The sequence below is a fragment of the Myotis davidii genome, unplaced genomic scaffold (genome assembly GCF_000327345.1).
Source record: "Myotis davidii unplaced genomic scaffold, ASM32734v1 scaffold1115, whole genome shotgun sequence".
In the NCBI taxonomy this organism is placed as follows: domain Eukaryota; kingdom Metazoa; phylum Chordata; class Mammalia; order Chiroptera; family Vespertilionidae; genus Myotis; species Myotis davidii.
The window spans coordinates 1,846,916-1,857,436 of record NW_006287910.1 but is presented as its reverse complement, the minus strand read 5'-3'; the positions used below and the strand labels follow the sequence as shown (position 1 = coordinate 1,857,436).

Genomic DNA, 10,521 nt, shown 5'->3' with positions numbered 1-10,521 from the left:
GCGGCTCGCAAGCCACATGCGGCTCTTTGGCCCCTTAAGTGTGGCTCTTCCTAAGCCTTAGGAGTACCCTAATTAAGTTAATAACAATGTACCTACCTATATAGTTTAAGTTTAAAAAAATTGGCTCTCACAAGAAATTTCAATCGTTGTGCTGTTGATATTTGGCTCTGTTGACTAATGAGTTTGCCGACCACTGCTCCAAACAAGGTGAGAGATATGTGGAGCCCAGCTGACTCAAGTTACCCCACAAACGTGAAACCTGTAGCACAACCACCCAGCTGAGCCCAGCCTGGCACAGCAAATCCCAGTTGCGTGAGCAAGCCCAGCTGAGTCCAGCAGAGCCTCCCCAGCCAGCACCTTTGATGCACAATCCGAGTACATGTCCACTGTTACGGACAACTGAGCATGGGGAAGGTTTGTTATGTGGCATCATTCTGGCACTAGCTAACTAACACATCTCCCAAGTGCAAAGTGAAGGGACAAACAAATATAAGCAATCTTTTTCAGGGCTAAGATGGAGCGAATGGGTCTACGTTAGGTTTTCCAACTGAACTAGGTAGTAACTCCTTGATGATGGAACACAGGTCCCCCTAAGTGGCTACCATAGACCTGGATACTTAAAGACACTTGATGCAAATGTGCCCATTGGTATTTGAGTGGGAACGTAATCAATCAGGGCATTTCAGCACAATGCTGAAATGAACCAAAGTCAAAATGCTCACAAAACTGCACAATCAATTCACTGAGTTGGACAGTCAATAGGTTCAGCTGCTCTAAATGCCCTGTCAGATCAGATCTGACAGAGGACCTAAAATAGACAGTGGTGACAGGTTTTCTAGGCTTGGCCCTCACGTGGTAGCCACCCTCCTGCATATGGCTGGGTTCTTTCTGGCCACCTCAGACCCCTCAGAAATGGGTCCAAAAACTCCCTTCATCTCCAATTCTTGCACATGGCTCCACTTCCAACTCAGAGTGAGCCTACATGTACTTCCCTCCATTGGGTAACTGGCCTGGGATCTCTAGCTTGAGCACTCAGATATTAAAAGGCTCAGCCCCATCTATACTTACATTTCCTTAACGCCTCATGTAACAAAATGTTTAAAGGCATAGGCTACAGAGTTGGTCGATCCTGGGTTTCTACCGCAGCTGTCACGTATGAGCTGTGTGACTTTGGGAAGGCACTCAACCTCTCTGAGCCTTAGTTGTCTTAACTGTACAATGGATATAACAATATTTACCTGCCTTAGGGTTGTTGTTAGGTTTGAAAACGGTATCCTATATAATAAAAGCCTAATATGCAAACTGACCGAACAGCAGAACGAGCAGTGGAATGACCAGTCGCTATGGCACGCACTGACCACCAGAGTGCAGACACTCAACGCAGAAGCTGCCCTCAGCCAACACGCCCCAGGCCAGCCAAGGCAGGTGCCAGCAGGGGCCCCCTGATCACCCTGCTGGTCACCCTACAGAGGGAGGCGACCGGCGGTGGCAACGGGAAGTGGGGCTGGCGAGCGGTAGCACCAGGTCAGCCAAGGCAGGTGCCAGTGGGGGCCCCCCAATTGCCTCACAGAGGGAGACAACTGGCAGCGGCAGGGGGCAGGGCCGGTGAGCAGGTGGTGCCAGGCCAGCTAAGGCAGGTTCCAGCAGGGGTCCCCCAATCGTCCCCCAGGTCACCTCACAGATTGGCCCTGATCACCAGCCAGGCCTAGGGACCCTACCAGTGCACAAATTTCATGCACCGGGCTTCTAGTGGCATATAAAGTAGTTAGCATAGCCCCTGGCACACAGTCAGTGTTTAATAAATGTGAACTATTGTCATTTGGCTTTGACCTCGGAGAGTAGACTGGTCAGAGAGAGTTTCTGTGGATTGGAATGGAAAAGTCTTGTGCCAGAATATAATAAAGTAATATATACCAAAAAAAAAAGAAAAAGAAAAGTCTTGTGCCACAGAGAGACATGTTGGCGGCAAGAGTAAGGTCAGATACGCTACCCCACAGGTGGCAGTGAGTGCAGCGGGCTGCCTCCCTGGGATGTATGGCGCACTGGCAGGTCACTTATGGTCCAGGCAGCTTTACCTAAACACCTTTGCAACAGCTTCCACTTTCATGTTGAAGACCCTTCTCAGTAATGGCCCTTTGTCACCTCTGGGAACCATTTCAGCAGCTTCATCTGTGCACTTCTGTCACAATGCTAGATTTCCTCTCCCACCACCCTGACAGGCCAACAGTACCGATCCTATTGTTTCTTCACTAAACTGACAGCTGGTCAGCTATGCAAGAGTACGTTAGCAGAGACTGGTGCAGGAGCAAAACCAAAAAGAAGAGGCACCCTGGCCTTGTGCTCAGTGGTTGGAGCATCTGCCTGTGCTCCAAAATGTCACGGGTTTGATTTCCAGTCAAGGGCATGTACCTTGGTTGCAGGTTCAATCCCAGACCCTGGTTGGGGCACCTATAGGAAGCAACTGATCAATGTGTCTCTCTCACAGTGATGTTCCTCTCTCTCACCCCTTCCCTCACTTCCACTTCTCTAAAAATAAATCAGTGGAAAAAATATCCTTGGGTGAGAATTGACAAAAAAAAAAAGAGGCAAGAGAAGTAAAAATGAGAGAGAGAGAAAGAGGACGTTTTGAACAGAGGTCAGATTATCGATGAAGTGCGCAGTAGCCTCCCATTGCCTGGTCTGAATGTCCCCCCTAGGTGGGATGGAGCTGTGCAAACCATTGCCCAAAGCAGCAAGAAGAGCAGGAGAAGGCGGAAGCTGACATGGTCCAGCAGAGAGAAGAGTGGGACAGGAAGAGGAAGAGGAAGGTCAGGCTGGAGCGAAGCTGGAGTGGAAGCATGGTTCAAAGTCTTGGCCCTCCCGCCCCTGGTCCCGGTAGAGAAACACATGATGATTTTGATACCAGGATACTTGAGGTAAGAAATGTTTTCAATATGACAGCAAAAGAGGGAAGAAGGAGATCAGTCTGTGTCCTGGTCGCTGTGGGGAATGGCAAAGGAGCCACAGGTTTTGCCACTGGAAAAGCCACTGAACCGTGGATGCTTCCAGAAAAGCAAAGAACAGAGCAGTTCACTCTTTGCATTATACAGAACGATATGAAGACCATGTGATATCCCATGGGATCCCTTTAACATTTAATAGGACACATATCAAGATGAAGAAACAACCCAGAGGCCATGGTCTCTGCTGCCACCCGGCCATCATCACTGTCTGCCCCTCACTGGCATGGAAGACGGGTGTGCCAAGGTCTCGGGGTCCCTCACATGCTCACCTCACCTGGGCCTCTTCCATGAGCTCTCTCACCAGAAAACCCACCGACAGCTGGCTGGGAAGAGTGTCTGTGTTGTGAAGTCCAAGGGGAGTGCCGCCCTCTGCCCAGCGTGGCCGTTCGCCAAAGGGGCCTTGAGAAAGGACCTGGGGCCAGAATAGCCAATTGGACTGGGAAGAGGTGAGGACCACCCAGGAACAAAGTGCTCCATACAGTCAGGTTTAAGGAGAGCCCCAGCTGAGCTTCCCTGGGCCTCATCCACCACAGTGCCGGGCGGGCCAGCACCTGGAGGAGGCTCAGCTCTTACGCCTGAGGGTTTCCTACTACATGTACTCCCTCTTTCCATTATTTTTCCAGTGGGGGTGTGTGTGTGTGTGTGTGTGTGTGTGTGTGTGTGTGTGTTAAGGAAAGACTAAAAAAAAACAAAAAACACAAGTGTTCCATGTTTGTACCCCATGGAGTTAAAACTTCTTCCCAGGCAAATTACCTGCCATTTATTATGTATGTTATGCTAAGAGCTAACCCCATCTAACAGGTGGGGAAACTGACGCTCAAAAAAGTCCCAAAGCACTCCAACTAAGAAACTATCAGAGTGAAGATTCAAACCCAGGCCTGTCCCCCCTCTTTTCTCTGCGCCCCCAGCCCTGGCTCTTGCCCCTACACTGAGCTGTTCCCCATATCATGGCCACCTGCCTCAGTTTGCAGACATCCCCTGGGCCTCCTCAATGCCACTTTGCAGGCCTCGCCCCAGCCTGTTAAGTGGGAGAAGATTCTAATTGTGTCTGACCACAAGGTCTGCAGGGAGTTAATAAATTCTTCCAAGAGAATATTTGCACTGAAGGCCTTATTGACTGGAGTCCATTTCCTGAGCTGGCATAAATTTTCCCCCCAGCAACGGCTGCAAAGCAAGTTCAAGTACAAATCTTGATGCCTAATCTATAGGACCCCTTGCTTATCTCCAAGGCTACATCGGCAAAGCCTGCCTGCCAGTCAAGGCCACTGCAAAAGGACAATCCCTAGAAAACACAGAGAGGTAAGTTTTAGGGGTTCCAGGTTTCCAAAAAAACGGACTTCAGTTCTTCTTTTCTCTATGGTTTTTCAAATGAATTATCACTTTTCTCCCTCACAGTCTCATCTTTTTCCTGGAAAGAACCACAACCGATTCATTGCAGTGTTGTAATACCCCATAAACAGAAACAACCCAAGCATCCACCAGCAGGGAAATGGTTCAGGAAGCATGCTATGACCCTCCAACAGAACGCTGTGGAGGCACACTAACGAATGAGGAAGACCTCTATGTCCCCAATACATAATGGTCTCCAACTTGTATCTTTTAAATGAAATTATCAAGGTTTAGAAAGAGTATATAGCTTTGTGTAGGAAAGAGATGGGAATATATAATTTATAGTAGCAACATGAAAAAAAATGGAAGGATAAGCCAGCAGGAAAAGGTTCCCTTGGATGAGGAGAGGATAGCGGTAGTAGTGAAAGTGGGGCTCCTCTGAGGCAAAGATGGGGGACAGACATGGCAAGAAAGAAGGAGTGGGAAGTGGTCCACCCAGCCAGTCAATAAGGTACACAGTCTGTAGAGAATTCCAAAAACAGCAATAGCCCTGGCCGGTTTTGCTCAGTGGATAGAACGTCGGCCTGTGGACCAAAGGGTCCCAGGTTTGATTTCGGTCAAGGGCACAAACCTCGGTTGCAGGCTCCTCCCCGGACCAGGCCCTGGTCAGGGCTTGTGCAGGAGGTAACCAATCAATGTGTTTCTCTCACGTTGATGTTTCTCTCTGTCTTTCCCTCTCTCATCCACTCTCTCTCTAGAAAAAGCAACGGAAAAAATATCCTGGGGTGAGAATTTAAAAATAAATAAAAATAACTACAGCCCTGGCCAGTGTGGCTTAGTGATTAGAGCATCAGCCTTTACACCAATGGGTCACAGATTCAATTCCAGTCAAGGGCATGTACCTGGGTTGTAGGTTTAATCCCTGGACTTGGTCAGGACACCTGCGGAAGGCAATCAATTAATGTGTCTCTCTTACATCGATGTTTCTCTCTCTCCCCCCTTCCTTTCCTCCCTACTACTCTATCTAAAAAAAAATCAACGGAAAAATATCCTCGGGTGAGGATCAAAAGAATAATAACTACGAAATGAAATGTGGTGTCATGGATTGGGTCCTGGGTCCAAAAAGGGACATTCGTAGAAAAACCAGTGAAATCTGAATAAAGTCTGTAGTTTCGCTAATAGTATATTGATGTTAGTTTCTTAGTATTGAGAAATGTACCAAGGTTATAAGGCACTATATTAGGGGGAGCTGGACAAAGGGTAAGGAAGGGAATTCTCTGTGCTGTCTTCACAACTTTTCGTAAACCTAAAATTATTCCAAAATAAAAGTTTATTTTTTTAATAAATGAGATGTGCTGAATGACATATGAATAAATAAGCATGGTGAAATGGGGGTGGGGGTAACTAAGGGCCATCTGCTTTTTATTATTACCATGGATGGCAATGCTGACCAGTAGCAGTGATAGAACACCCGCCTCCCCTCAGGGCACCCCTCAACGGCACCCCCTCTTTAGAGTCCTGTGCTCTAAAGGTACTTTTTAATACCATTCCTAGTTTGGAATTATGTAATTAATTTCCATACACAAAAAAGTACAACAAAATTTGAAAATAAAAAAGAAAGAACCACGATGCTGGGCATAAATAACCCAAAGCTGGGAACCACTGCCCAGGGCCTCCGTCCAGGCCAGGTTACAGCAACTCTCACCAAAGTCCCACAGGAGTGAAAATCACGGTGGGACTCAATCCAGGTCCATCCGAGCCCAGGTCCCACAAGCTTTCTGATGGACCTTCTTGGAGGCAACAAAACATGCACAACAGATCAGCATGGGAACCTGCAGCTCTTCTTCTGCCCTTTTTAGAGGTGTCAGCAGGGACATTAAGATTTTATCGACGGGATGGGCATTTTGCCCTCCATCAGGACTCTGCTGCTCCCGGGAAGTCAAGTTGGCAGAGCCTCAATCACTGAACCTAATGCTGGAGGCAGTGGGCAGAGCAGACAAAAGCTGAGGACAAGCCCTTTCCATTCAAATCAACAAATAGTTCCTTTGAGCATACCTGTCTCAGGGTTCCTCCCTAAAAGGAATGCAGGTCCACGTGGAAAACCCACAGCCTCAGCTGCGTGCTTTCATACTTAATGGTGACTTCTTCTGTTGCATGTTTTCTGATTATAGCCATCATTTCCAAGACCTGCAGGTGTTTGCTCACTGTGGAGCCTCTGAAAGAGTTCCTTCTTTGCTCTATTTGCCCCAAGATATCTGCATGACTCACCCCCTCAGTTCACCCAGGTCTTTGCTCAGAGAGGCCTTCCCTCACCATCCTCTCAAAATTGAGGCACCTTCTATCACTCTCCACCCACTTACACGACTTTATTTATCCTCACAATGCTTGCTGTCTCTTGGCGTTTATCCACATGTTAACTTGTTTGCTATCGTCCTTCTCTGAAAGCTCCATAAGAGCAGGGTCTATCCAGGCTGCATTCCCAGAGCATGTGACCTTGCAGAGTAAACCACAGGTGCAAAGGTCCTGAGGTGCAAACGACCATGTGACATGCTGAAAGAGCAGAAAGAAGGCCAGTGTGGCAAGAGGGAGCGTGCTAGGAGATGAGGCAAGAGCGGCAGGCAGGGGCCAGCTCATGAAGGCCGTTGTAGACCATGGCAAGTGGTTTGGCTTTAACTCCGAGTATAATGGGTAGCCTCTGGAGAGCTGTAAGCTAGATTCCATTTAGTCTAAAGATTATTCTCACTCCTATATGAAGAATAGACTGTACAGGGCAAGAGGTAACACAGGGACCAGTGATAAAGACTCCTGGACCACTCCAGTGGCGATGGGGTGGTGGCTTGGATTAGGGGGTAGCACTGAAGATGGCCGAAGAAGAAAGGTGGCTTATGAATGTTTCCTGGCCATAGGCTGATGAACTGGATGTGGGATGTAGGAGAAAGGAAACAGGCAAAGATGATTCCAAGTTTAAGGACCTGAGCAACTGAGTGGATGGTGGTGGCATTTACTGCGATGGGAGAGTTTGAGGGAACTATACCTTGGGTTGGGGCAGTGGTAGAAAATGAAAAAGTGTTCACGTTTTGTTCCATGAACACCAAGGAGCCCAAGGGGCATAATACAAGCTTTTGGAAACCACTGACCACTCCTTCTTCAGAGTATGCAGTCCTTTCCCTTCTAGCAAAAACTTCTTCCATGCCCAGATTCCTTGCACAGAGAAGAAAGGAAAGGGGTTGCTGTGATTCACAAAAGGACCACAACGAAGATGGGTCTATATTAGACTTTGCACCAGAATCCACTGTGTTCCTAATTTCCAAAGATGGCCCCCCAGCATGCATGCCCTTCTTCTTGTGAAGAAGTACAGGCAATTCCCCGTCCTCTAGGCTGGGCTGGCCTTTTGATCAGCGATGAGCAATAGAGTAAGTGATGGAAGTGATGTGCCAGGTCTTCTGAGCCGTAAGAGGACTGACAACGTTCACTCCCTGCCCACTAAAGACCAGCTGCCAAGCTGGGAGAAGCCCAGGCACGTGGAGAAAACACATGGAAGGGAATGGAGGCAATCTGGCGGGGCTCCCAGTCAACTGCAAGAACCATCACCAACCAGGCAAGAGTCATGCTGAGTGCTCCACCGAGTCAAACTCCCAGACGACTGCAGCTCTACCTAACGTTGCCTGGACCAGAAGGTCTGAGAGCTGAGCTGAGCCAACTTCCAGAACCATAGTGATAATGAATCAGTCTAAGTTTGTTGTGGGTTAACAGTTAGCAGTTGATACCATTCAATCGAATCACTACTGTGTTTTCCTTGATTCTAGGATTCTCTTGATGTAATAATCACACACTGTGTGCACATATAAATAAAAAATACATCATGATTTCAGAAACCTTAAAAATCTGCTCAATGTTTGTCTTGGAATCAAGAATATGGCCACTAGATGACTCCAAGTTCTATACCCTCCAGATTCCCACTCTTACTTCAATTACATGCAGACAACAGAACAAATCTTTAGACAACTCAGGTTGCATCTGGCTTGTCACCTGGTTTGTCCCTAAATGTATTGCTTCTTCAGAGTGTGCAGACATGTCCCACTCTATCTCCCTCTCAGGGGGTATTTTAGTAACACTTCTTTTTGATGAAGTAAGACACAGAAGGAGTCCTAAAACTCAATTTCTAGAAGTCAGTGGAGGCCAGAGTTTGGATTGAAACTCCCAGTCTTGCCTAATTAATGACACACGTTACTGTCCCGGGTCCCCTAACGAAAAGCAGCCTCGGAGCTTGATGTGTCTTCCCCAAAATAAAATGCAATAAACGAATTAGTGTCCGGAGGGACTGTGGTGGGAATAAAGGGAAAGCCACGAAAGATAGATGATGTCTCAACTAATTTTATGATTTATCGATCTCCACTTCGTTCATTTTGCAATGTGGGAGAGCTCATTTTTCTGCCTGGCCCACGGTGGTGTCACCCTTGCTAATAGATATGATTACCATCCCCAAAACTGTGTTTGTGAAACAAGAAGTGTGGCTTCTCTCTGCTGCTGAGCTCAGCAGTTTTCTTTTATTGTGTGTGCCGGACCTGCCAGGAACCAAAATTGATGCACTTATCCAGAGACTTGTTGGACGGTCACAAGAATTTTTCTCATTTTTCTTCCAAACAAGTTCATCTTTAAGCAAGTGCAGATTCGTGGTTTAAATTACTGCGTTGACACCTCATCTGTTTCCAGTGTGTGTAACCTCACACAGAGGCGAGAGAAGAGGAGAGAAGTGTCATCGCTAACCATTTTTGGCCCATGTGACAACTTGAGTTTAAAACAATATTTGTCAGGGCCCAACACAACCCAAGTTGGATGGCTCAACAATTCTGTCCAGCAGGTACTGATTGGATCCAGGTATTGTGCTAAGTATGCTGGGGTAGCTAGTCAGCCTGTAGTCAGTAAATATTCATTTGGCACCTACTGTATGCTCGGTGCTGGCATCACAGAGTGAACAAACTGGACATTGTCTCTTTTCTCATGGAAACTGTTGCCCAAGGAGAAAAGACTGAATTTCAAAACAAGGACTATGAAAAGAGTAGAATAGAATGTATTGGTCAACGATGCCACAGTTGTGCTATGCAGCCCACAACCAGTGGCTTACAATGACATTTATATCTGCTAATGCAACTATGATCCACTTGTGTTTGGCTGATCTAGTCAGGGCCTAGCTCTAGGCTACCAGTTCAGTTCAGGTCTGTTCCAGGCATCTCTCATTCTTCTGAGACCAGCAGGTAGCCCAGGGCATGTTGCTCTCAGAAATGAAAAATGTGAGCTCAAAACTTAGTCATATTTCAAATCTCTGCTCACTAATGTCCTATTGGCCAAAACAAGTCATAAGTCCAAGCTCAAAATCAAGGAATAAGGGCGTAAACTCCATCCATACTGGAGAGGGAAGGGAGTGAACATTTGAGGAGAAATAATCCAATCTACCACACAGAATAGTGTCATAAACAAGTGTTGTATGAGGGATCAGAGAGAGTAGAGCCTAGTGACCAAGGGGTAAGTTTATTGGGATGATGTCAGGGAGGTTGGCAGGGGACAGACCTTGTTGGGCTATTAGGCATATCTGATTTATGATTTCAAACGATCACTTACATTGTTATGTAGAAAATGGATTGTAAGGGGCACAAGAACAGAAGCAGGGAATCCCATTAGGACACAGGTGTTCCAGGTGGGTGGCATGAACTTGGGTGGTAGCAGTAGAGATGAAGGAAGTGATTAGATTGAGAAACAGAAGCAAATGGTCAAGGTAGTGAAGTGACTAACATATGGTCCATGGCCTTAAAGAGCTAATAACCTATATGATGAGACAAGGAAGTACATAAATAGCCATGGTATAGTGAGGTCTGATATTTTATGAGGCCATGAACAATGCCCTTAAGAAAAATAAAGATCCCCGTGAACTTTGCCTGAGGACATCTGGAAAACTTCAGGGAGGAGGCAACATTTGAGCTGGTCTTCAAAATGTGTTGTCTTAAGTGGCACCAAGCTGGAGAGCAAAAACCATCTCAATCAGATGTCACCAAGCCACACCTGTGATGGGCACACAGGAAAGTGCAGCAGCCAAACAGAGAGAGGACAACTTCTCATGCAGACAAGCCATAGTTAAAGAGTACAGGCTCTGAAATGCTTTCACTGGTGCATATACAGGAAGGAAGGCCACCAG

General features: G+C 47.0%; 1 pseudogene; it reads left to right on the top strand.

Moving 5' to 3' along the window:
- LOC102761478 overlaps positions 1-3,429 on the top strand; it is a 28,262-nt pseudogene extending 24,833 nt beyond the window's left edge.
- Positions 3,430-10,521: the final 7,092 nt, after the last annotated feature.